Source organism: Passer montanus, unplaced genomic scaffold (assembly GCF_014805655.1).
Source record: "Passer montanus isolate IOZ18808 unplaced genomic scaffold, ASM1480565v1 scaffold21, whole genome shotgun sequence".
NCBI classification, from domain to species: Eukaryota; Metazoa; Chordata; class Aves; order Passeriformes; family Passeridae; genus Passer; species Passer montanus.
In genome coordinates, this window is record NW_024366703.1 from 10258273 (window position 1) to 10283876 (window position 25604).

The 25604-nt window shown below is 38.9% G+C and overlaps 1 long non-coding RNA gene across 1 annotated transcript in view; it reads right to left on the bottom strand.

Moving 5' to 3' along the window:
* Positions 1-25604, bottom strand: part of LOC120502116 — a 184312-nt gene that overhangs the window by 17220 nt on the left and 141488 nt on the right. The gene's annotated exons all lie outside the window — the stretch shown is intronic.

Below are 25604 nucleotides of genomic sequence, written 5' to 3' on the forward strand. Positions count from 1 at the left end.
TCCAAGAATCGACAGAAAATATGTGAAAAGACTGGAAAAATAAACAAAATTATGTCAGGGCTTTTAGGCAGGCCCAACATGGCTTTCCTGCAGAAGAGAAGAGCTGGAGGAAAAAGCTGCCAATTCTTTCTGTCCATCACAGGAAACCAAAAGAGGGTCAGAGCCAGTGGGAATAAAGGAAGAACAAGATACCAGAGATCTGTGAGGCACAAAGAACTATTTCTTCACCTTTTAATTTTGCAGCTGAAGTTCATTACTCCCAGGCCTTCACCTGGGACATTGCTCAGAGTGACAATAACATCTTGAGAACAAGCAGCCCAGATGCCAAGGCACAGTTAGCTGAAGAAACAGGTGGTTTCTTGCCCAGGAGACCAAGTGATGACCGTTCTCAATTTTGCCCTAATTCATCACAAATCACTGCCAGTCATTTTGAAACCATGAGGTTATGTCAGGCTCCCTTCTCTGACCAGTAGACATGTCAGGTTTGTCAAAAGTGGGAGCATCCTACCTAGGCTAATTTATCCCTCTTTCTCTCTACCTGGATGAAAAATCAGAGCTGTTCACACCAGGACTCTCTTAACAGAGTCCCAAAATATATACGCTCAGGGGGAGTGTAGGTTTGAAGAAAATTCCTCCTGCACAGCCTGCTGCTGTGTATGGCAGTGCTGAACACCCACAAGAGCTCTGTAACAGTGTATGTGAACTGGGTTTTTCCCTCACTTTCAATGCATAAATCAGCAGAAATCAGCCTGTTGTGTCTTTGTCCTGGTTGAGCCAATTTTCCTGCCTTATGTTCAGCCATATGAGAATTACTGATGGGAAACTGGCAAACATGTTAAGCAGCTTGTTTGTTACACCTCAAGTTTCCCTCATTTGCTAAACCAAAACAGGGGAGATTTCAATGAATATTTGAGTTCACTGTTAATAACTAATCTGGTTGTCCATGCTATAGCCACAAAAGTTATGTTTGAGCCCTCCCTAACTGTGCAGTTTCTAAATTCAGGAATTAATTCTCGTACCCAAAGGAGATCAAATTTTGTGACTATGACAATAAAAGCTCCCTGCAGACCTGCAAGATCCCAGGTATCTTCCATCACTACCAGAGTCTATCAAATGAAGACTAAGAAACAAATTAATTTGCCAGAAGTAACATTTGTACCATGATCCAAAGCAATAAGAAAAAATACATTTTTGGAGGCTGAATAACCTCTAATAATGACTAAAGTATCTGTGCTTTTCATAGCAATTTTTTTTTTTACATCCTTAAGATGCTTTATTGCTCAGATTTATCCATGTAAATAATTTCTGTTCAATATATTCCTTTATAACAACTGTTAGAGTATTGTGGAAAGAAAATTTCATTGCTCTGACTGGTACTAAGTTAAAGAGTATGTATGTACTTATTATTTGGTTGAAAAAAATCCAGGTTATGAGGACAATAGATCTAAGATTCTCTCCTGACAATTACTATTTTTTCTTTTTTTAACAGTTAAATAAACTAGTTTCCATGGATGTTCCTGCCAATACACTTGTTCATTCAGAACTTTGGGCTTTATCCCAACGGGCCAGTTATTTTTCAGTCAAAAATGGATAGATGCAGGAGGTCAGGATTTTTTAGGGTCAAGCCATAAAAAAGAAATTTTAGCTTCTAGCTATTTCCATGATGTTGAGCGTGCTTTTCATTTTAAGCACGACTGATCCCACCAGTTCTAGATGACATTTGCAGGAAACAAATTACAAAACTGCTGTGGAATCTGTTGGATTTCTCAGCACATGTGAGGCAACATGAGAGGAGGTACCACAGCATGGTAAAATACCATTCCCATTAAAGGAAGGAACATAGCTGGATTTATCTTGCCACACATTTGCAGATGAAATGAAAAAGCCTCACAGACATTTAAGGCCATTGGATGATGCCAAATACATGCAAAATTTGCTTGAGATACCTTCTATCTGAGGCCTTCTGCCTGCTGTAACATCTCACCGAGGTGAAAGGATGATTTAGTGTCAGTGGGTGTAGCCATCAGCCAAAAGCTTCCAGATGAAATAAAGCTGATAAAATAAAGTTCTTTTTCACAGCAGAAGTAACATGCCTGCCTGTGTGGTGTTTAACATTGCTACTAAAAGGCTGCATTGCTCTCAAGCACTGGAGTGACAGCACCTGAATTTTTATGTGTGAAGAATAGCTTCTCCTGAACACATCCTAAAGCCTCTGGAACTTCACAGGAACATCCATGCAGGCCCTGAGAGGAGCTGTCTTGAATATGAACACATTGCTTGCGTAAAAACTGTATGCATGCCTTCCTTTGGACATACATAAGCACAGATGGAGAGAAAAAAACCCCTACTCTTATATCTGTTTGCCTTTATTGCTATTTTCTTCTCATGGTTGGAAAATTCTGTTCATAGTTCATCTAAATTAATGAGAAAGCTATTACTTCTTTTCCTTTAAAAACAAGTCCAGAACTGATAAACAGGTTGTTTGGCAATTTTTGTGCGGGGTATTTGGTTTTTTTTATCTTAAATTTAGTTACTTTTCTTTTACAGAAGGGAGGAAAAGATAGTCACTTTTTCCCTCACTTAAATCCAAACTTGGAATTTCTTGGCTTTGCAAAATTTTGAAACTTTTTGATGACAACTAAAAAACCCCCAACATTTTCCATCCATCTCTTCAGCTGCATGTGTGTCCAAGTGCTTTGCATAACTCTCAGTAATTTACAGGAAGGTCAAATTCTTCATGAGCTGAAACTAGAAATCTTTATCACCCACCCGGGGGTGGTGTGCTCTGAGCTCACCGTGCCCTGATCCTCCTGACCTGAATGCGTCACCTTGTGAAATATGAGGGAGTCCATGCTGGGACCTGATGCTCAAAAGAATTCTATGAGTTCCATATTTTTACAGACATAAGGGTGCTCTAGCCAAGTCCTCATACTCAGAGGTATGCCAGAGGTTTTAGCATTGCCCAAGAAATTAATATTGGGCTCTTAATTTGACCTGGAGTACCCAAGAGGTAAAGAGGACACCATGGCTCTACACAGTTAATTAGGTGATTAGTGACCTCCACCGCTTGAGCAAATATTTTTATTTATTTACCACTAGACTATCGCTGGTTTGATAACTTTTCCAGATTAAACAGACTTGCACTGCACACTGTTTTCTACACTGTGACTACAGAAAATACTGCTCTGAGACAGTCCCTCTAAGCAGGACTTTCTACTCACTTCTGAGAATCAAGGTTATATCTCTGTCAAGTGTTTTTCTATGTGATCTGGATCTACAGGTCAGGATAACTTTAATTTGGAGGTCCTTTGCACAACATAGATCTGCTTTTTGTGTAGATTGCATTGCAGGATTTAACTCACCACACTGCAATAATTGAGCTTTTATGTCCTAAATTCATTCACTGCTTTCTGCTGTTTATTTTGCTGTTTAGGTAAGCCAAGAATGATAAAAAGTGAGAACTAGATTTCAAGAAGTAAAGGTTTTTTTACTTCTCTCTACATCACCTCCAGCTACAAACTACATTGTTGAAAAGGCATTTGTAATATTCTTTAAGAGACTTCTCATGTTATTGAGCAGACACACTAATTTGTTTCCTGAATATAACTCCTAAATCCTTCTTTGGGATCCCCGTTTCCCAAGATATCATAACACACCATTTTGCAGAAGCACTTTTTGATGTGACTTGAATAGGCCAGATGTTAGATCCCTGTGCTTCATAGTCTCCCCCTTACCCTTACTTAAAAGAATACCAGATTTTGTCCATACTTAAAAATGACTTTTTACTTCCCTGGTACTCTTAGATGAAACATACACAACAGCACAACCCTCAGCAGAATCACTCCCAATCTGCCAAGAAACCACCGCTTTTTGCTAATGATTTCTCATTGATAGATCTCTTTTAGGGTTTTTCAGTCACTTTTTGGTCATGCATTGTATTGGTAAATCAAACAGGAACAATTATGATTTCAACACTTAAGAAAGAGTAACATCATGGATTAACAGAAAGTGCAACTGGGGGAAGTAAAGGGATGATGAATTCTTTCCCACACCCACCAGACAGGATCAGCCGTACCAACACCTCATTCTAAGAATATTACATCTTGAGAGGTACCTTTATCATCCAGTTGTGCATTCTTGTCAAGGAACAAATTAGGTTTTGTGTTACAAGACCCCTTTTCCACAGAACAATGTTGATTGCCAGCACATATTTTTCTTCTTTACCCATTACATTTAAAAAAAAATATCTTGCCATTTCAAGTGTTCATCTTTGAACCTCTTTTCAAAGGTACAAATGAAGAATCTTCACTCTGCACTGCAAGAAATTTCATCTACTTCCAACTAGATATTAGGCTTTTAATCTTGAGCCACAATTACATCTTGATTCAAAGATCATTAAAGCCAGCAGGAGTATTTGCAATTATTTAATAAGCCAGGTCTTTCCTACTTTTTAAAATGTTGAAACAATTGTCAGCTGCTTAACCTGAAGAGGTGTTCCAAATGGGTAAATTTCATTCTACTGGGATAAAATAAGACCTGGAAAAGCTGACAACAGTTGTCTCTTCATATTCAAATGCCAAGACAAAATTGGAGAATTAGATTCCCTCTTACAGTAACAGCCTACAAAACACCCTTGGCTGCTGTAGAGACAGACATGAGCAGAAAGCAAAGTTTGATGGTAAGAAGAACAAAGCCTCAGACTAAAAAGCATCAGATAAAAAGGATCTAAGAGACAACTGTACACCTCAGATCTTGTTTTCATGGCTCAAGTTCTGTTTCTTAAAGATGTATATGCTAAGGACACTGGACAGCCTCAGAACTTTTTCTTGTATTACTTCAGAATAAACCTTCTGAAAACATCTTTGTGTGAAAGGCCAAACACCCCCCAGTATTATTTTTTCAGTCCTCACTGTTTATTACCCATATTGTGTTGTAAACATGTCATATTGCAAAGTAGAGACACTTACTAATGCTTTGTGTATTTGTTTGCTTCCAAAATTCATCTATTTTATCAGATCTGCTTTTCCTGAGCAGTTTAAAAGAAAATTAGCCTCCAAGCCCCTGAAGTGACTAACATCTAAAGTATTATTTCATCTTTCATATGGGGATTTGAAGATCAGTGTGTCACATACCATAGAAGATCAGCAAGTAAAATAAGCTTATTTGAAGGAAAAAAAAAGCATGTTTTTTTTTTTTTTTGAGAGGACAATTTTTTGGTAGCTCCATTTACACTCTTCTTGATTTTTATGTTTTTCTTTGCAATTTGAAAATTAATCTGTCTAACCTTGGTTTGATTAGTTAGCCTAAGTCAGTCTATGGGGGAGAAGGGATGAAGGAAAAAAAGCAATTGCCAAAAATGCTACAAGTTTATTACTGAATCCATAGCTCCTTACAACTTTAGGCTGTGAAGCAATCAATGTAATTTTTCTAACAGAGCTTTTTCAGCTGTCTAGGAGGAGTGTAGGCTTGGTAATTGCAGTGTTTTCTACTTGGGAAATTAGTATTTGCTTAGCTGGGGCTCTCATTTGAGGGTATGGCACTCTCTTTGTGTCACAGGACGAGGACCCTTGAAGCTCTGCCCTGGGAGCTGGGTGTGCAGTGTGCAGACCCTGCTGTGTGTATTTCACAACTAACAGGTAGGTGATCTGCAGTTGCATATGTGCATACTCATGGTAAATGCACTTGTTTGGGCTGCTAAATGGAAGAGAAAATATTTCATCTGGTAGCCTGATGAAATCAGCATCTAAATGTTTGTCAAAAGTACAACTCATGCGCAGGATCTGCAGAGCAATTCCTGCAGTAGGCAGGATTCACCACCACCAGCTCAAGGCTCTAGAGCTGAAACTTGCTGCCCTGAGGATGGTAATCCAAATCCTGGCTGGGACAGGGCTGCCATGCAGAGAAAGCAGAACAGATGGAGGGCACTTGGGTCTGGCTGCATGGAGTAAAGCTGCAGCTGATGTCCTTATGCCAGCCACAGTGAGCAGCAGTTGCTGTCACCTGTGTACCCAAATCCCTCCCTGAGCTGCAGACAGCTCTGCCACCACACTGCAAAGCACAAAGTTGAGCACGTTTCCAACACCATCCTGATAAACTGCTGCCCTGGAGATGCGCATATTTTGGTTGTGTTTATGGTTAGCCTTCAGCCCTCGCGTTTTTTTGCATAGTCTAAAGTACAAGCATAAAAAGGAAGACATATTTGCTAAACAAAGATAAGAATCATGGCTAGACCTTTCTGCAAGGCAAAAATTATTCTTGTAGAGGCACGCTTCTATCAAAACTAATTAAAATTGCTTTATATTATTTAGACACAAGTAAAATTTAAATTGCAGATTGCTATTGAGCTGTTCATCCTGTTCCTTGTGCTTCACTCAGAATTTTCTGTTTCAATTAAACTCCAAAAGCTCAAAAAAAAGATAAAATATTCTGGGGTTTTTTTATTCTAATTTTGAATTGGACTAAAGAAATAAAGTTTTTCCTAAAGCATATGACTACGGCTGTTTTTTTAAAAAAGCTTGCAATCCCTCCTTCATTCAAAACATGCTCATTACTGTTATGAAAGTTATAATGAAACAACCCTCTATTGCATATCATTCAAATATGAGAAAAAAGTATGTGAATTACAGAAAGTTAAGTGGATGAAAATCCTGTAGCAGATGCATATGGCATAATTATGTTGGAGAAGTATCACAGAATTATATTAAAATACCAGAGAAAAGAAGACTTACACCCCCAACTTCCTAAAATAACAGAACTATCTTGGAATCAAAGAAGAAGGAAGCTGCTCTGGGTGAATTATAGGGTTCCCTCTGGCTGTATTGGTCTTTGTTCAAGAATCTTCTCTCTTTCTCTTTCATCTCTTTAGCTGCAAGACCAGGATTGTCTAAGGATCTGCATCTTTGGTGGCATGAGTGGTTTTCTGAAAGGAGTGTTGTAAGACAGACATAGAAAGACTGGGCAAAGTCTGCCTCTCTTATCCCTGAGAAAGCTTGTCTGACTCTTTGAATAACTGTCAAGTCAATATATAACACAAATAAATTATCTTGTTATATCTTCAGTGAATATCCTTGCAGTAATTCAGCTATCTCTCACTAATGAATAAAAAGAGTAGAGATAGGCAGATCTCAGTGGATGAAAGCTATCACTGAAAAGTAAGAAAGACAAGTCCTCTAATAGCTAAATATTTCATCTACTCCGAATGAATGGCTTTGAAATGATGTCTCACTTGGAAACAGATGTTAGAGAGAAAATGAAGTGCTGGTAAATGTCAACAGAGAATCATCAATACCTTGTTTTTCTTGAACCCACTTTTGCATGACTTACCCCCTACATTTCCTAATTGTCATTACTTATTTGCTAATGCTGATTTTGTGCTGCCTCATGAACACACAACTTTCTTCCAGACATTGTGTTTGACTTCAAAAAATAACTTTATGTATGATTTGTTTAAAATTCCAGCCCTACTCAGTTACTAAATTAGTTAACTACAGATTCAGAGAGATTACAGTGTTCCTTTACAGAATGATGTTTAGTTACTCTCACCTCATTCCAGCCCTTGCTGGCTCCAAGACATTTGCATAGCTTTCCTCTGGGTGAGGCTGAGCATGTGTCTGTCTCACAGCCCCCATTTAAGAAACACCTTTTTTGGCCAAACACTGTGGTGCTCGTGCAGTGTGATTTGTCACAGCCCTGACAGGGACAGGTGACAACACAGCAGAACCAGCCAGATAACAACCTGATTGCCATCCCTGCTGCTGAGAGCAGCACAGAGTACCCATGGATGATGGATGTTATCAAATTCAGGCAAGATTTCCTTCCTTGTCTTGTTTTGTTGGTAGTAGAAAGTACAGCCCCTGAAGGGCGCTAACTTATTATTACAGTCAATTGAGTGTACTGAGTGGTTATGTCTCAAAATACCCACGTGAGAATATATTTTAAGTCTTCTTGGGAGTCAGTAAGTAAACTCTGGCAATGCTGACAAGCCCATGGAGAGCTATTAAATGCAGAAATATACCTCTGGCACAGGAAATCTCTCAACCACAATTTCCTGAGGGTTATGAGAGCATTTTGGGAAAAAGATCATCATGCAGTCATCTTGTTTTATGTTTTCCAGGAGGCATCTGCTGTTGGCCACTGCTTGACAGGAGGGGCTGCACTAGGTGGATGCATCATGGAAAAGTAGAACTACTGATCTCACTTAGTGAAGCTGATGAGAACTTTGCTGAACACCTTGTTGGGAAAAGTCTTCTCTCACAGCCTTCTCAAGGGCAAAGTGTAATTGCTGAAGTTCCAAATAAACTTGTCAAATATCAGGATTAGTGATTAGAATTATTCTAGTACTCAGCTCATTCATACACATCTGGTTTGGCTATCTTCTCACTAAACTGGGGGTTTCTGTTAAACTACTCCTGTTACTTGAAGACTTCCCTGAATTGCTCAATTATGGGAAACACAATCTCAGATTTTCTGATTTTGTTGGATCTTTACTGTTAGATAAACCAGCCCTATGGTTTAGAGCAGGAGTCAGTTCAGTTTTTCCTGTAGTCATTGCTGTAGACAGTACTCACCTGTGCTAAGGAAGCAGAACTTGCCACTTTGGGAAGGGAAAGGAGACTTGTGTGGATTTTAGTCTCTGATACACCAATCCCAGGCACAGCTAGAAAGAAAAACTTTTCCAGGAGATGTGGAACAATAGGGAATATCCATGGGGCAGAAAGACATCTCTCAGGAGAATGGCTGAACAATTAGTCCATGGTCAAGAGATTTAAGATCTGTTTCTATATGGATAATCACAGGTGTTTTCAGAGATCAGATTTTGAAACTAGTTTTATTTATTTTACCCACATGGGGTGAATGTGCCAGAAGGAAGGTAGATATTGAATTACAGGACACTGAGAACAGTACAAACATACATATACAATCATATATATATATGATTGTGTTTGACCCCTCCTGCAATTTCCATGGAGTTCACAGTCCCTGATCAAATTTTAAACCTACAAACCCAATATCAGCTAAGCTATTTGGGATGAAATGAAGTTGTTCCTTTAGCAGTGCTCATGACAATAACAGCAAATAAAAATTCAGACATTTGAGAATGCTCAAACAGTCAAATAATCTTCTTGGAAAAAAACCCAGATAACAATGAGCAGACAACAGACTTTGCCCATAAAATTCCTACACTGTTTGTGTTTTGCATTTTTTCCATTCACCCATTGTTCTATCTTCTCACATGGCACACAAATCCTTCCAGTGAACTTCTACCATACATAAACTCCACATTTTGGACAGCATGATCCTTTGAAGGGGCACTTGACATGCATCACTGTTTTTCATTTCTAAATGTAAATAAAGTATGGTTACTCCTGGTGCCTGGTTTCCATTAAGATTCCTATTCTGATTGCCAATGCAAAATTGGGAAAACAAACCTACTCCTTCCCAAAAGATCTCACTGCCTCTTGCTTCAGCACATGAGCCACTCAAGCACATGAAGACACAGCTCAATTGTTTTAAATTCAACATGATTTCCTCCTCCTATATTGGTCTGATTTTTCTTTTTCCCCTAACAGGTCTAACAGAGCTGAATACACTGTTTATGCCATCCCAAAGCAGATGTCTGTACCTGAGCATAGTTCTGATTTTTATTTGAAATGTATAGAACTTCGCTATTGACTTTGGATGGGAGATGGCTGAGGCTGAAGCTGGTGTGACAGACTGCACTCCTGACCAAACAATTCCAAGAAACACACATCAATATTATGAAATTCAGGAGTAGAATCGGTGATAGTCTTCTGAGGCAGATTGTCAGCAGATGTAAATGTTGATAGGGTGGCCACAAAACTTGTGTGCTGGTGGTGTCAGTAGGCAACAGTACCCTCAACAGCCTGGACACTGCCTTTGTAACAAAACTATTCCTTAACTGTAAGGGTTCGGTGAGAAGACATCCAAATGTCTATAGAAAAAATGAAATGGGTTTATATGGACCTGATCAATTCAGTACCACATTTCTGCCCACACTTTCTCCCCAAAAGTCATGTCTCTGTCCCTGTCATGACTCACACACCACCTGGATTTCTGTTCCAGTGTCCGTGAGGTGGACATCCATTGTCCATGTAAACACTAAATATATAACAACCCTGGGACTGTCCCTGACAGCCAGGACTACTACCTTCTATAAAATTATAGCTTCAGTTTATCTCCTTGCAAAATGTGGCATATAGTATTGTCTTCCTTTATTAAGCTATTTGAGATTTCTGGGGATAAAATATATGACATAAAAGTTGTGGATGCCCCATCCCTGGAAGTGTTCAGGGCCAGGTTGGATGGGGCTTTGGGTATTCTGGTCTAGTGGAAGGTGCCCCTGTCCCTGGCAGAGGGGTTAGAATGAGGTAATCTCTGAGATCCCTTCCAATCTAAACTGTTCTATGACTCCATAAAAGCCAGGACCTTTCCTTTGTGTGTGTCTTGCCCATTCTTCCCTTCTCTCTATACAACTGCTTGCCCTTTGTGTGCTCAGGGCAGTGAATTCCTCTCTTACAATCACAAGTCTGAATCAGGTCAGAGACCTCCAAACCCTTGAGCTATGCTATTTAGTGTTGAATCAGAGCTGAGCATGCATCTGGACAAATTGTTTACTTCTCCTCTTGAAAAACATGGGTTTTTATGCTTGTATCTTTTGAGCACAATTGCCATGAATTTTACACAGTTGATCTAAAATAGTCACAGGAACTGGCATGACATTTCAGGAAACTTTCCTATTTAATGGCACACTGTGCACAGAGCAAATAACCAGGCCCTCTTCCAGTCCCTTTTACAACCCACTCAGGTTACAAGGTTGGCTCACATGGCAACTTGCTCTGGGCTGAATCATCCACAGAGCCTGAACTCACAACCTCTGTGACTGCAGTTATAATTTTCTATGGCTGGAGCTAAACTACCAGGTTCATTGCCTCAGAGACAGCAAGAACCTTATCAATCTCCTCTGTACTCCAGCCAATAAGAAGGAAGAAAAACCCAAGTGTAACCCAGGGTAGAAAAAGCCCTGGATCTGTTTTGCCAAATGTGTAAGCCTAAGCTGTCCATTTTACTGTACAGTCAGCATCAGAAAATCAGAGAACCTTTTCAAAAAGTGCACCTGATTTCCTGAAGATTCCTTCACCCCAGTCTACAGCTCATGCAGAGCTGTATGATTTATCTCTTTAAATCAAGACAAAACAATATTTTTCATTTCACAGACAGTGAGAGATAGAACAGGGACTAACGGATCCTGTGATTGGGGATAAGGGTGTTGTGTCAGCTGAATATTAAAAGTCACATAAAACCTGAGTGATCTGCTAGCAGCTAAGCAGATGTGGGGTAAGCTCTGCAGGAATGCTAAAACCCCACAGTTATTTACAAATATATTCCTTGCAAAGGTCACAAAACACTCCAGATTAAATTGCTCACCATTAAAAGCAGTCTCAGCTAGGATGAGTGAGTCAATACTGTGGGGGGAGATTTTTGTCCAAAATTTGACTGAATTTTTTTAATCCAAAATCTGCCTTCCAAGTTTTCATTTTGAGTAGCAGGAATCACTAGGGCCTAAGAAAGTTCAACTCCTCATGGCCAGGCTAGCTACACTTGCACAGTGGGGTCCTGGCTGCTTGGACTTGGCTGAATTTCATTGCCCATTAAATCTCCTTTTTCAGGCATCATTTATGGTGAGTAGAACTCTCTAACTTGACTGGAGAATGTAACTGTTGTGGCATGCACTGAGAGAGCATTATTTAACATTTACAGAAAAGATTTCTTTTTCTTGACCTCTCTTCTGCAGGGACTCACACATTCACCTGCACTGAAATTTCAGTTGGCTTTTTCACATTTTATGAGCTGGGGGATGGGAGGCTGAGATTGCTCTCCAGTAGCTATTCCTCCAGGTCAGGAGTCATTTTGAGACAAAACTCTCAGGGAAGAAAACAAAGGCCTTTGTAGTCACTGTCTTTGCACAGTAATACAACCAACAACTGGTATTACAACAACATTACACTAAATTTAATGGCTTTGCCTTGTTCATCTCTACAGCAGTTAATGAAACATTATGAATGCAAAGCAAATAGTCTGTTCAGGCTGGTTCAGGATCCACATGGCATCTGAATGTGCTGCATGAATTATTCACACTGTTTTTGTTCACCCCCGTCATGCCTCCCCCATCACAGACTAAAACTCCTCTCCTGGCCTTAGCAAAGTCCTCTAAAACTGTTCCCCTTGCACTGAAGAAAGTTTCATATATAGTGTGTGTGAAAAACATATGAGCCAGGTCACCCAGTAAAACTGAAATGATAAAATATAATTTCACTGAATATGCTCAAGGAGGGAGGGAGAGAAGGGAGGAGCTGGCAAGCCTCCTCCCCCTGTGAGTGAAGGTCTTCTCATTTTTTATTTTTCAACAAACCACTGTACAACTGATCCTTCCTCCCATTTAGCTTATAAATGAGACAGCTGGACAAACTGTGTTGAGCTGCTCCTGAGGCAGAAACTGCGTCTGGCATAACTCAAATTTCCTCAATATCAAGGTGTGCTTATTTATGGTGCTAGCACTCAGAACCCACCCATCTTTGCATCAGTATCACTTACCTCCCCCAGACCTTTCCTCCAATCTCAGTTGCCAAAAGTACTGTGATAATTGCTGTTCAGAACACACCCAGCTTTGCATCAGTATCACCTACCTCCCCACACCTTTCCTCCAATCTCAGTTGCCAAAAGTACTGTGATAATTGCTGTTTGACCTCTGTTACCCTTTCGCTATTTTTTTGCATCCAGAAAAAAAATTATTCAATTTTGACTTCAAAACAAACATAATATGTTTTTCAGCATTGACCTGCTGTTTGCCTGTTAGCAGGAGGCAAATATTTGTAGTGATTTGGAAGGCACATAGAAAACAGATTGCTAGAGAGTCAACCAGCATGCCAAATACCTTGCTATTTGTTCTCATGAAAGGCTGGTGAATCTGCTTTTTTGTTGGCTTTTTTTGGCTTTTTTTTTCTTTTTTCCCCAGTTTTCTACTCTATGATCACCTCACCTACTAGAGAGATGATAAATTTGTCACAATCTCATTTTCATCTCAATTACTGTTATGTAGGTACTGTTTCTACTTGCTTATTTAATAAAAAAAATTCAGGGTTTTTAGAGTTAAATAGTTTTCTGCCTGACAGACCAGGGTGTATATTACATATCACAGCATTGATGCCCATCAGAGAAAAGCTAGAGATAGGTAGCAAGTAGACACATTAATTGACTGAAAATCCTTGGGCATTTTTAGACAGGGAAGAAGTAAGAAGTATGAGTATGATGAGGGTGTGGAATATTTGGGATCCTGCTCCCTCACCAGGAACTAGTCAGAAGGGTATTGAGTCTACATTGGGAGAACTTGAAAAAAAACTACACCTCTCTCTGGACTTATGGATCTCAGAGGTGCAGTAAAACTGGCTGAGGAATGGGAGATAAAACTTGAGTGATGAGAAGCCATCAAGGTTTTATGCCCTTGCCCTGTGTGTGGAGATATTGCCATATATACAGCCCCGAAGTGAGCTTTCCTGCAAACTCCAGCAGTCTTCTGCTCCCTTATTTCTTCACACTTTTGCATCTTAAGCTGCTGCTGATTGTGTGCTAGTCCCTGTGCTGGCTCTGTGTTGTGTCAGTCACTGCAGGTGTGCCGTGGTATCTCAGCCTTGCTCTGCTCTGCCTCCTCTCAAGCTCTCTCCCAAGGCATTGTAACAGGCTGCCCAGCAAAGTGGTGCGATTGAAATAAAATCATCTTCCCTGAAAGTTTTCAGAAAATGCATGGATGTGGCCTGTTTGGGGACACCACAGTGGTAGGTTAATGGACTTTATCTTAGAGTTCTTTTCCAACAAAAATCTTTGGCTCTAAGACACAAAGGGTAAGACAAGACACAAATCTGATTGCAGCTTTCTGCTGCTTCTCTGGTTCTTGGGATGTCTCAGTGCAGTCCAAAATACGAAGATTTAGCAGATGGATTTAGGAAGAAGGAAAAATAACCTGCCCTGCTAATCCTCCTTTCCCCTAGACTGTACATTCATTGCATTATTCCTTATTATTGTACCAAGCTTCAAAGTAGAGCCAGAGAGACCAGAAAGCAGCACACAATCATCTGCTCCAGGTGTTCCATTCCTGCCTTCTCAGCTGTTATTGTTCCTCCATGCAGGCAGCATAAAGAAAGTGACATGTTTATTAGCTCACATTCAGCTGTGACTGATTGATATCTACACTGCAGTGAAACAGCTTTTTGCAGTCATTTCACTTTCAGTGAAGGATGTTGCTTTAATTGTCATAGTCAGTCTATTGTCAAATGTTTGTGTGTTGCTGAAGAACCCAGGGTAGCACAGTAGCTGTTACTGCAAGATTAATGAAAAGCATGTTCTGTTTACACAAAACTGACACTGAGTTAAGTGACTTCACAGAAAAAGAGAATCTTGGCTAATAAGTGCCTAAGGACTGAAGGCAGGGAAGTCAAAACTGCAAGCACCCAGTGCCTGCCTTATAAGGAATTTTATTTTTAGACAGGAAATCTTTTACTCTGTTATGATCATGAGAGTTGCTCTTCTCTAATAATTTTAATGAAGACATGTAATAGTGGTACTGTTTTAATTATTTTACAACAGTACTTAAGAAATGGAATGGAGTTTCACATGGAAGTTGGTTAATTACCCAGATCCATCACAGATAATTTATATAGTACAGTCCAATATAATCATCCTTAAGTCAAGAGACATTTTGCATCAAATTCAGAGTTGTTTAGATTAGACGTAATGTCATCAGATTCAACCCCTAATTTTTATTTCTTCACTTACCTTGATGGTGAGGGAGGCAGAAATAGAGAAAACAAAGAGCTAACAGAGCTTCTTTGACACAGATTTAAAATATGGGAAAAATAACTATGAATGGCAAGGAATCTTATCTAAAAAGCAATTGTTCTATTAAGTCTTTCTCTGTAATGATATGTTAGGATCCTAATGCATAAGTCCTATGAAAGTCTAATCACTGGTTCTTATCAAGAAAAACACTTAAGCACCTGCTTAACTTTGTCTGTGAAAGCTCCTGGCAGATATCCTAAAACATGACTGAGCCGAAAGCAGAATATTCAGCAACAAAAAGGTACTGTCCTATTTAATGACTGTTACTGATGCAAGAAAGAGACATCAAATTCATTCTAAAATGTTACCTAAAAAGAAGTAGAAATAATTAATTGCTTTAATGCAATCTATCCCAGGAGGAAACACTTGGCAAGGACAAAGATGCATTTACATGTCTACTGTAGCTTAAGAATAAATGCCCACTAAGTTTTTATATAATTATCAATCAAATGAGCCCTCAAAGCAAACTCCAGGCAAGTGAGAGACTTGAGAAAAACTGGGAGGAGCCATAAGGGTTCTGGTGTGGGAGAGGAAGGGAGGCCAGAGGGTGTCTCTGTGTCCTGGGACAGATCACTGCCCCTTTCTGGCTCCCTCTGCTTTGGCTGGAGCAGCTGGAGCAGCCAGCACGGGCAGAACTGTTGCCTGATTTGCCTTCTGCCTCGAGCTAATTATGGTAGCTCATCACTTTTGCAAAGGGATCTACAGGATGCTTTGCTCACAGATGTGATTTGTACAAATTGTGACTATGTCAATACACTGCAGCGAACTGGCCAGGGATAACAAATGACACAAAGACAAGAGATCACATTGATTTTGTACTTGATGCAGTAACAGTGAGAGAAGTTTGCTGCTGCTGCTAGCTACATGCTTCTGCTGATGGCAATTTTTCTGGCAGAACTCGGGCACTCGGGTGGAAGAATCAGCAGCTTTACGGTGAGGACAAAGGCAGTGGCTAAAATCGGAGGTATTTCCTCTCACTAACCCTATCTTGCAGAAAATCATCACTTGATTTTTAATGTTGTAGTTATTGTCTCCCCCAATAATCCAAATCAAAAATAAAATAAATAATGGAATATATAAATAAATATAATAATAATAATAAAATAAATAATCCAAATCAAAAATAAAATAAATAATGGAATTGGAAAACACAGAAATTGTTAATTGGAAAGTGGAAATTTTAAATTGTTAATTAGAAAACACAGAAATCTGAATTTGCTGGCATAAAATAGGAAATATATATGACACAAACCAACCAAGTTCTTTGAATTGGGTTTGTTAAAATGAGACTCTTTCAAGTCACCTGTCTGGGTTTTGCTGACACTTGTCAAACCCAGTGTTTAAAACTAGCTGTTTTACTCTGAGAATATTTTGTTGGATAAATCATTATTTATTTGGTTGACCTTACATGTCTCTGCTGCAGTGGCACAGACTATTAGCTTCCATCTTGGAAGTAAAAGTACATTTCTATTATGTTTCTTTCTTCCTACATATTAACAAGCAAAAGAATCAGCATAGAGGAGAAATTGTTAATTATTTAAATGAAATTGAAATTATTAATTTCATTTAAAGGAATCTCAATTTCCTCTGTTTTACCAGCTGAAATATCAGTAAGTGTTAATAAGACAAAACAAATGAAGCTCAGTATATTTTCTTAAACTCTGTTCACATTGCTCAACTTCAGCCTTTCTGTGGAAGTCAGCAGTTTAAAACCCCACACACTGAATGTTCATAAGAAAAAAGATTTTTTAAAAAAGGATAATTTTGGTTATTTGTTTAGGCAATATTTCATTAGAGGGAAGTGAAAGGAGGAAAGGCATCATCCTTCTTTTACTCAGCTTGTTAGTCATTCACCATGAGCAAGAGCACGTTCGTTCAGCACTTCATGGGGAGAGAACAGCCTCAGTAGTGAGAGGAGTGGATCAAAACCTACATGCTGCCAACACAGTTTTTCAGCTGTTCTGAGTCAAGCAAACTCCTGGAAATACAGGGAAGTTCTCAAAAATAACTGTATCAAATGCAAAAAAGCCTTAAACACAGGCACTCAAAAATAATCCTTACTTCGATGTGAGGAAAAATTTGTATCTCTTCCCCCCTTTCACCAGTTTTTACTCCTGTTCCTGCCATACGCTTTATTGTGGGAGGAAAAAAACCTACTCACATGTGGCAATTACTGCAAGATTGGGTTTTGATTCTCAATATTTCAGATTGCACACTATGCAAACAATCCAAAATGAGAATCAGGTAAATTCTCACAGCTCCTCTCTTGCCCATCAGCAGCTGACATCAGATATCACTTCTCTAGGTAACTAGCACTCCTCAGGGGTAGATGAAAAAAAATAGACCAGGACACTTAATATTGCTATTCATATTACTAATTTTGACATTAATTTAAAACATTTGATATATTCATAATTATATGAAGTAGAGTTAAATAGCAAATTCTTTAATTAAGAAGCCAGGTATGATGTGATCATCCAGTCTGCCTTCTATGCATGACAGTGTAAAAAGGCTGAATTTATTTCTTTTTGAACTAAAACACCTTCATCAGTACATCTCAAGCTCCCTCGTAGTTTGCTTACAACACACATCTGCCTATTTTTCATACATGGGAGTGTTCTAGTATCACAGCAATAACTAAACTACTGACATATTAATACACCTGTAAGCAACGTGATACCACTCTCACTACCTTAATTAACTGAATAAAAAATGTATTACAGAACCTTCAGTTTCTTGTCAACTTTGTATTGTATGATTTGGGGAGAAAAATGGAGATCAAGTCAGAATTTACTCCATTTTAGAGTCATAGAATGCCTGAACCTCTGGAGATGATCTAGTCCAACCCCACTGCTAAAGCAGATTCACCCATGGCAGGTTGCACAGGATCATGTCCAGGAGGGATTTTGAATATCTCCAGAGAAGGAGACTACACAGCCTCTCTGTGTAGCCTGTTCCTGTAAAGAAGCTTTTCCTCATATTAATTTTCTCCTGAAACTATTACTTTACATTCACCACAGAAAACCTGATCACCCCAAGGGATTTGATGTTAAGTAATTTTTGAATTAGAGCCAGACAGTGTAGGACTTTTATCAAAAATGGAAGGTATGATTAAATAACCTTTCTTGGATTTTTTTTTTATTTTTTTCTTTCCAAAGAGCAGTTGTGCATTTATAATAGAGGACACTTGCTCACCTATTTCTGGAACAGTCTGACTGCCCTGACAAAGTACCATTTGACCTCTTTCTTGGCTTTCATTCCATAAGTAAATATCCCATAATATTTGACACTGTTTCCAAAAACATTACCCCAGTACATTAGATTAAATCATTCCTAGATTCTAGAGTTCCTTTTATAGACACCCAAAGTTTTCTTCATGTAAGTGGGTATGCATCAGTGTCAAAGAGCACATAGGGAGAAGAAAAAAAAAAAAAGAATTGTATAAAGTTCACTCCTGAAAGTCAGCTGAAGAACTTCTGCCTTTTGGCTATCAGTTGAACTCAGTGATGGCTGAAGCAGAGACAGGAATGAATTAAAGCACCCAATTAATAGATAATATATTTTCCAATTTTCTACAGCAGCATGAAGGTCCAGCTGTGTCTGAAACCCTTCCTGGTTCTATGGAAAGAAAAGGAAAACCAACCAGTATTTCAGGAATATCCTTTTCTGTGACCAGTTTCCCTTCCTCAAAAGACTGCAATGATTCACAGCAAACACCCATCTACCACAACACTTTTCATAAGTCATCCTTATAATCACAAGTCAAGTGACCCTGTGGTTTCATTCACTTAAAAGAAGTTTAAAAAGATTTGCTTGGTAAAGCAGTGAACAGGAAAGATAATTCCTCTGTCCTTGCAATTGTTCATCTTTGTTTCCTTGTACTATCTCAGATTTCCCTGAACCTTGTCCTTTGATGCTTTCAGGGAAATTCAGGGTGGCTTCATATTCAATTATTACTTGAATCTTAAACTATTCTTAAAACAACACTGTACCAAAAATTCCCAAAAGGGTTTGCACTCTGCAAATGAAGGATGCTGTGAGGATATACCTTCCTGTATTAGGTGCCCTCATGGCAATCTATTGTCTGGCATATCTGACTCTTATGAGGCAAGAAATGTGTTAGACTGTTAATTTCAAGAAAAAAATTACTTGGACAGAGTCAGGCAGAAAAGGAAAAAAACCCCAAAGAACCAAAAAATTGAGGAAGCTTTTGTAATCAATTGATTCAAAGAAAGGAATAAGCACAGTATTTTGTTTAAAAGAAATTCCAGGTGCTGTAGCTCATAAGTAAAATGATGAATGAATGGAGCAGAATCTGTCTGACTGTAGTCTATATGTTCACTTTTTCTCTTCATATATTTCAGCATAGGCACAGTGCCTTTGTGTGTTTTGAACTGGTCAGATGTCCCTCTGACACTATACATTAAATAATGAAAACTTACAGGATACAGACAGCCAAGTTCTGGCAGCAACTTTCTCCCAAATATAACTTGATTGCAAGGGATAAAAAATGTTCTTTGAACCTGCCCTTTCACTGAAATTTGATTTTAAATACCATAGACATTTTCATAAAAATTAATAAAATCTCTGCTTCATGGAATGAGGTTTGGTTTTATTTTAAATTTCGAATGTTACCTGCTTGCTCTTCTTTTTTTATGAGAAGTTAGAAGGAAAAAGACAAAGAAATATGCAAAACTACCACAGAAACTGATTATAGAATATTTTTCAGAAGAGAAAGTTATTTTTCAACCAGTTTTACAAATCAAAACACCACTGACTACAGTCAAACTTTCAAGCACATCTAAGAGTCTAGCCGAAAAGCTGCAGATACCACTGCTTTCCTTCATACTTGTCTAATACAAGCTCAGTATCTCTGCAACAAACATAAGTACCTAACCAAGTTTACGTGCTTTTTTTCATGGTGCCTTGCTACACAGGTCAAAACACAGTGGATTTGAATCACAAATTCTGGAATGACTGTAGCATTGCTTGGTTCATTAAAAGAGCTTAATATCTAGACTGATGATAATTTATGACTTTATTTTTTTCATCTACCTGGAATAGTCAAGAATCCAGTCTAGTTCTAATGCCAAGAAACTATTTCCTAGGATCTCAGTCCAAAACTCATGAATTAAGTACGGTTGCGTGTTGGAAGGATTCTCCAGAAAAGCACATCTTTGGTCAATGGAACACAGTTGGTAACTTCCAATATACATTCATGGACAACTTATTCCTCCCACTCATCACTTCCTACACATTCATCCTGCATTGTAGTTTTTCTAAAGTTTAGTAGCTCCTGTCCTTGGTATTCTCTTCAATCTCTAATGCACTTACTGGCAGCGACCATGTAACTGTTCCCCATGTCCGCTTGCTCAAACAAACAAGCCAAACTTTTACAGATCCCGAAGACAGAGCCTCTATTTTCCTATTTTCACAAATAGGTCTCTCTGCCTCTTTTACTCTGGATTCATTTTTCTGGACTGCAGTAACTGGGTCTTGTGCTGCCTTGTATTTGAAGGTGGCTTGCAAGGGACCTGAACACATGTAGGTCAGTCTCTCTTCATCCTCCTTTCTGCCACAGGAAACATAACTTACACCACCTCTAGTTTTCTCAGCAAAAAAGACCATATATATTGTTATATCTCTATTTATATAAACAAATAGATAATGAAACAAACCTATCACCACAACTATAAACCACATATATTGTTATATATCTATTTATGCTCTATTTATATAAACAAATAGATAATGAAACAAACCTATCACCACAACTCAACAATCACAACAAACCTATCCTCTTTTTTTCTTTTTTGACATAGCCAACAGCACAGGAAAGTGGTGAGGGCATTGTAGATGCCATGTTCTTTTAGTATGTGTATGATCAAATGGATCCATTTCTTAAGAACACTAATTTTTTTTACTCCATGATCATCAACATAAATTGAAATTTGAAGCACACAGAGTTTTCAGTGTAAGCCTGACGTGCACTGGATTTCACCATGTGCCCCACCTGCTTTATCAAAACCAATGACAACACCACGACAAGCAAAAAAATATTTCCCTGGCCTGACTGCTCCTGAAATGTGGTTATTTCATTTAACCTATTTCAAAGGCTGATACTGAGCCGGAGTATTGTAGCAGGCTGAATATCAATCATTCATGATTGCATTGCTTTGCATCCCTGGGGATGAATGTGAAAATTTTTATTGACGTTCTAGGCAGTCCTGAGGAATTGTACCCTGACATCTAGTGCAAGCATTTACCTGATTCCTCATCTATCGGGAAAAACTCTGCTCTCTGCTGTCCACTGACATGTGTAAGCAAGGCAGGGCTGCTGAGGAGCCTACAATGATGTGCTGATACAACTCTTTTTTGAAACTCCATTATTTACTCTCTCTTTTCTTAAAAAAAACCCAACAAAACTGGCTAGAAGGTAACCATGGTGAAGACGAACTTCTCAGTGTGAGCTAAAAAATGCAATGTTTCTTGTGTGTCTGCAAAGGGCTGGGCAGGAACCCTATGAGTAAACTGTATCATTTGTTCCAATGATGTGTTAACTCAGATACCCAGGGATAACAATTTATTGTGACAGCCTCATTTTTCTCTCATATTGTAGTTTCTTTCATGCAGATTCTCTCATCTTATCCTCAGCCCTCTGTGTGCCTTCCCAGCCAGAAGACAATGCCTCCCAGCAATCCAGTCTCCCTCTGTTCTGCTCTCCTGGGCTGGGAACGATTCCACACTGCCAAGCCAGCCACTGAGGCACTCCAAACTGGGCATGACACCCCTGCCATCACACCAAATGTACAGTCTCAACTCTCTCACATGATCAGCATGTGGGAAGTCTATGTTTGCTCTCAAGGCAGAGTTTTGGTTTAGGGCAGATAAAGCATTGCAGCAGAGAAGCAACAACTGTCAAACCCCCTCACACCTCAGCCTAGAGTGTGAATGTCCTGACCCCTCCACCACAAAGTCAAACACGTGAGTAAAACCCTTTTCAGCAAGGCTTTGTTGAACTCTGAGCACAGTGATGGATGCACAGACACTGCTGGGGACCCAGGTAGAAGCCTGTCCTGAACAACTTGCAGGCACCAGGGGAAAACTTCCTCACCAGTTTCACAGATGTGGCTGACTGCACAAGTGCTACCACTGAAAAGTCAAGCAAAATAATTTCACTTAATGCTAAGGTCGTTTTAGGCTGGGCTAATTACCTCAGGATAAGGCAGAAAGATCTGAGTCTGAATTAACCAATGTTCGATCTGGAATGCCGATGAGCAGATCAGCGGCTAGTTTCAGTCTGTTGGTTTTTGTGGTTTTTATTTTATTTTTTATTTGTTTGTTCATTGTTTTCCAGGCATCTGTGGATCTTATTGGGTAGGTGAACCTACTTCTATTATGGCTTAGAGAGGAGTAAAACAAGCTAAAATAAATGGATTTCACTATGGTTTAAATCAACTGTATTTTCTCTCTGCAGCCTGCCAAGATGCAAAAGGCCATTTGTTGACCACTGGGCATTATGGAAAGACGGCATGAAGTTCTGTCTGTTCTACATGCAGAAATTTGTTACAGGTATGGAAACAGCTCAGACATGGCCACGTCAGGGAATGACACTTTTATGGGCTCAAGATGGTACCAACAAAATTTGGTAGATGCATTTTGTCACTTTTACAGAAAACTGCAGGTTGTATCCATGCAGTGTCCTTGTAGAAGATGTCACTCACTAGGGAAACACAGGAATTTGTTTAAATAAACCTCATCTGTAAGATATAGACAAAGCCCTAGACATAAAACCAAGCCTAGAGAGATCAGTATGAACTTTCTGCTTCTCACTGGTGGGGAACCAAGGAGAAGTCAATAAGCGGGGACAGCTCTGCTTTATGACTCTGCCTGACATACCCTGAGGAGTTTGGGGAAGTAATGTTTGCCATCAGGTGGATTGATCCTGATGTCTCTCCCACAGACTGCTGCTGGGTAGCCTGTGCAGAGTTCTACCTCTTTTTGTCTTATGACAACACTATATTTCTTCTCAGTGGTAAAAAAGGGAATAAGTACTTTTAATACACTTTTTTTTTTCTCCTTGGCAGATACAGATTGAGAAATGCAGAAGAGCAAATAAGACCCTTTAAGGCCTTTGAAGCAAATGGCTTTTAGAAAGGCTACGCTCCCCTCACTAATTGTTTAGTATTTTCTCAAGGTCAAGCAAAGGGCTTGAATCAATAATAAATTGCACACAACAAGCTAGACAGGTTAAGGAGACTTAGAACTCTTGTCAAAATACATGACATTAATTAACATTATGAAAGCAAAATAATAGTAGTACCCCATAAAAACTGCATTAGGAAGGAGATAGAATAACACAGTTCATGTTAACTTACTGCATAAAGGAAAGGAGGGGGTAGCATTTTTTTCTGGTGAGAGTTAGGAAACTATGTAGTTTAGAGGCTATAAAGAGACCTCAAATATAGATCAGAGATCTCAGGTGGTATTGGGGGACTCAGATGAAGTTCAACTGAGAAATGGTGGGTTATGTAGATATTAGGTCCAGTTGGGCTAAACACAGTTGCACTTGTTGCAATTTTATCCTTTGGTATGAAAAAAAAGAAGGAATGGAGGAAAAGAAAAGAAATAAATTATAGAAAGAAGAAAATATATAAGGGAAGTAAGGATGAAAGAGAAAAGAGAAATTAGCAAAGCATAAGAGATTCATCCTTGCCAGACCTATGCCTTCCTTTCTTTTTTTGCTGTCAGTAGTGGATGATCATGAACCAGCCAGAAGTAAAGAAACAAGGAAAAAGAAAGAGGGAGAAACTGTACAGGTGTTCTGCTGTTGTGTGTTCTACTATCTGTGCCACTGATACCCTGAGTACTTCACTCTGCACTGAGGAAAAGCAGCAATATCAAAAGCTGCCCCTGGCCACACCAGAATTCAATCCAGCCTGTGTTGGAGTGACCTGTTTGTGATCTACTGCTCTGACCTTGCTGCAGATTTATGGCTTCTTGCCTGAGACAGTGCAAGGAGTCATAAAAAGTTTTTGATTTTTTCTTTTTAATTCTATACTGCTGCCATCAATAGCTCCTCTTTGGATGTGTTCTGCAAGCCTGTGAAATAAAACAACACCCAGACCTCTTCACCCTTCTATCATTTTCTCTTCTACTATCTTGTTGTGCCATGTAGGAACCATAAAAGAATAAAAACTCAGCAAACTCTCCTACCAGTTCATGATGCACTCTAAGTACATTTTTATAGCAAATTTAATGTCAATGAGCCCAAATTACTCTTGGAAATCATCATAAAAGGCATAAAAAGGCTGATACTGTATATTTGATATACTCTGGAGGCTATCTCCAAGATGGAAGTGCAATTTTGAGAAACATCCACAATTACTGTGGGATGGTGATTTCTGAGTACATGGTGCGTTTGTGGTTTGGGCATGCATCACATTTATGGGCCAGTCCAATACTCATCTTTGAGAGGATGGAATTTGCACCCTTCTGTAACAATAAAAGTCATTTTGCTGAGAAGATGTCTTCAGATTTCTTCTCTTTGTTACTGTAAAATACTGTCATTAAATGTATAGGAGATAATCAACCTTTCTTCTCTATTTCTTAGTTGTACAGACAAGGCTTCTTTCAGAAAAAAATTGGAATTGCATGAAGCGAATAAGCAAGGCAGGGAAGTTTTTAATAGTTCTATGAAATTATATTAATTATAAAAATAACAGCAATAGTAATACTACTACTAACTCAGCAACCATAATTTCTAACCAGTAATTCACACTACAGTTAAGTTAATAGGACTTCTCAGGGTTGTAAGAACCTGCTGACCCCATAACATGTTGCAAATTCCACAAACATGATACCTCCCAGACATGCCTTTGCAGAAATCTCTAAGGAATATTTTATTAATTAAGAGTCACAGCTGTCATCGGAGACAGAAAAAGTATTTAAACAACATATAACACTTTTTTCTGCCTCTCTGCTCTTCTGTCTCCAAGATAGATAGAAATGGACTTCCATGTGACTGCTGACAACTTCATGGCCATTGATTTCCTTCAGAGCAAAGTCAACATTTGCTGTTCATGCATGCACTCTCACAGCAGCAGAGCAAATTAATATTAAAGGCATATAATATATAATTATAATTCTCTGTCAAGTGAGAATTTTGTTTTTACCTTACAGATGGTGAAGGAAGGTGAAAAGCAGCTGAGCATTAACAATCAGGCAGCTGCCATGCAGTACAGTCCTGACAAATTATTTTAACTCCCCTTGGTGTGCAAGTGTTTGAGGGAATCACAGTTTCCTCCCCTCAAATCTATCAGGTGTTGTTATCTCTGTAGATTTACATACCACCAATGCTTAAAAACATTACATTGGTGTGCTGGGAATCAACAGAGCCTCCCATCAGTTGGACTCATCTCTTTTTTGTGTTTGTTTCTCCAGATAAGCTCAGTCCTCAGGTAAAGTACACAAGACCTAGGGAGCTCCAACCAATTTTTTCATACTCATCCCAAAGTAAAAAATTTGCAAATAGTGGATTGGAGGGGAATGGACAAGTTGACAGAATAAGAAATCCATGGAAGATTACTGAAAACAGCAAAACCACGTCTGACTAAGGAAGGCTCAGAGTTCAAGTTTCCCTCAAATATTCTTCTAATTTCTAGCATATTTTCACAATCTCTTCTGTAATCTTT